This window comes from Dipodomys merriami, unplaced genomic scaffold (assembly GCF_024711535.1).
Source record: "Dipodomys merriami isolate MVZ:Mamm:240054 unplaced genomic scaffold, mDipMer1.0.p SCAF_40, whole genome shotgun sequence".
In the NCBI taxonomy this organism is placed as follows: Eukaryota; Metazoa; Chordata; class Mammalia; order Rodentia; family Heteromyidae; genus Dipodomys; species Dipodomys merriami.
In genome coordinates this window covers 5,633,733-5,636,384 of record NW_027205604.1, presented here as the reverse complement: position 1 = coordinate 5,636,384, position 2,652 = coordinate 5,633,733, and the positions used below count along the sequence as shown (strand labels likewise).

Below are 2,652 nucleotides of genomic sequence, written 5' to 3'. Positions count from 1 at the left end.
AAAATTATCTGATGTCTATTAGTCATCAACTTTTTTTTCCTCATGGAAAAGTTTCAGATGGCTAAAGGGAATTTAAAAAATATAAGAGCCACGGATGCAGATAGTGGTGGCTTTCTCAGGGTTTTGCCATCTAAAGTGACGTGTGCTATCTTCCCCTTTTGCTCCCTGAGGAGGCACAGGCAGGTTTTCATCTCTGTCTATGGTAGCAGAGCACAGATAGTAGTCATGGCAAAGTGTGAGATGAGAGCAAATGTGGGCAAGTTGCTCAAAGGTATGGACAGGTACAAGCCTGAGGACTTTTGGAGTGCTATTTGGAGATACAGGCCAAGGAAAATGCTTACAATCTGGAAGCCAATCTGGCTGTCCTGAAGTTGTACCAATTCAATCCAGCCTTTGTTCAAACCACAGTCACTGCCCAGATCCTGCTGATGGCCCTCACCAACCTTCCCCACACTAATTTCATGCTGTGCAAGTGCATGATCAACCAGGCACAGCAAGAAAACTGGCCAATCTAGCAGATTTTGTACCTTGGGGACCTGCTGGAGACCTTCTACTTTCAAGCCTTCTGGCAAGCCCTGGATGAGACCAGGGACTTTCTGGAAGTCATAACTGGCTTTGAAGACTCTGAAAGTATCTGTCATATTATGGGCATCAAATACAAGCACACTGACTGCTGGCTGCTGGTTAAGATGTTTGGGGATCTGACGGACAACCCAGCTGAAGTTGTGGATGAGAAAGGACCACTAGAGTACTGATGACTCCAGGCAGATTTTCATCTACAGCCAGAAAGAGAGCACCAGGCCCAAGAACATCATGGAGATCATCGACTTCGGCAGTGTGTCCAGCATCATGGCCTCATCCCAGGAACTGCAAGTGTTCTCAATAAAGATTTGTAGAGTCAAAAAAAAAAAAAGTGACACATGTATTTCAAGCAAAAATATTTGTGAAAGAGTTTCATTGTGCACTCCTTAGTCAGGGAGCGGAGATCTGTGTATTGATACTAATGATATTTTCAAAGGAGGCAAAGAAGAAAAAGTGGAACAATCTGAGTGGGCCAATGTAGGAGAAATATTTTGTACTTGGAAGCAACTCAGAAATTGAGTTTATTACCCATTACTTCAGAATAAATTATATCCACATTTAGCAGCTTAAGACAACAAATGCGTCTTTCCTGTGGATCAGGAATCTGGGAACAGTTTAGTTGGTGGTTCTGGTTTAAGATTTCTCATGAGCTTGTACTGTGCTGTTTGCCAGGGCTGTGGTCCCATTTGAACCCTCATCTAGGGTGAAGTTCAAAGCCCCTCACCTGGTTGTTGACAGCGGCTGGCAGCTCCTTGCCATGAGAATCTCTCTGTAGGTGGCCTGAGTGTCCTCATGACAAAGCAGCTGGCTTCCAGGAATGAGTGATCCAAGACAGAGATGGACAGTAAGAAGTAGTAAGGGACAGAAGGTAGATACTACTCACAGAAATAATAAGTTTTTGCCATTAATCAGTTAGTTTCTCAGACCAACCCAGGTGCAATGAGGGAGAAGATGGCATACAGATGTGGATGCTTCTGGTTTAGGAGCCATCCTGGAGACTCTTTACCCTCGGGCTAGATACATGAGTTCAGGCTGTTCAGGCCCATAACATGGAGAGTCTGGAATATGAATCATGACATTCTTTGATAAAGGCCAGAGAAGGCAGAAGAGAGAGAGCCAAGGCAACTAGAGGGCTCTCCGCTGCCCTTCCTTTTTATACTCACCTTAATGCCACATCTTTGTACCTTTTCCTTGAACTGCTTATAGAGAAAACTCCAGAATAATTACTGGAGAGAGCATTTGGATAGGGATTAGGAGCCATGAGATCTGGGTTTAGGTGTGGCTTGACCACTCACATTTGGAGGCAGAAGGATGTTTAATTAAATAAACATGGCACAGACTCTGAAGGTTTTAGTAAGTTTCAGTTAACACTAGATCCTCAGCTCTTTCCAGGTAGGTAATCTTTTTTGGTAAGATAAGCAAACCGTTTGAAACTCATTTTCTTTATATAGGAAATGAGAATAATATTTAACTTTTTAGTGTGATGGAAAAGATGAAATATAATGTGCTTCTTCCTGTTCTTCGTCTGTGGGATTTTAAGCAGCTACTTCAGCTCTCTGGATTGTATCTCAATGGAAAAATGCGAGAAATGGGGGCTTTAGCCCCAAGCGGTGTTTTACTTGTGACTCAGGCTCTGCCAGGTTGAGCTGTGCCTGGGTTCCTGGGTTCCATAATCTGATCAGGGGGTCAGGCTGCCACTGTCTGGACACAGGCTCAAGCCTCGATTGTGGAGAAGATGAGCGTGGGTGGGTAAAGAGAAGGGAAGAGACTTGGGATTTGCCTTCTCCTGGAGAACATTTTTTTCAGCAGTGCTGAGAGGGAACAAAAGATGATTGATGGTTTGTATATTATTGGTACCACAAAAAGAAAAATGTCTAGCTAAAAACCTTAGACACAAAAGATGGTAAATATCTTTTCTGAGAACACATGACTTTAGTCCATGTTTTCAATTTTAGGTGGTGTTTTTCAGACAAGGAGCAGATACCTATCAGTTCAAGTACAAAAAGGGATGTGGCAAATAATAAGGAAACAGAAGAATGTAACCGGTACTGGCAACTAGAAATCAAATAG

General features: G+C 43.1%; 1 pseudogene; it reads left to right on the top strand.

Moving 5' to 3' along the window:
- Positions 1 to 225: 225 nt before the first annotated feature.
- Positions 226 to 2,652, top strand: LOC138806519 (eukaryotic translation initiation factor 3 subunit K pseudogene; annotated as a pseudogene).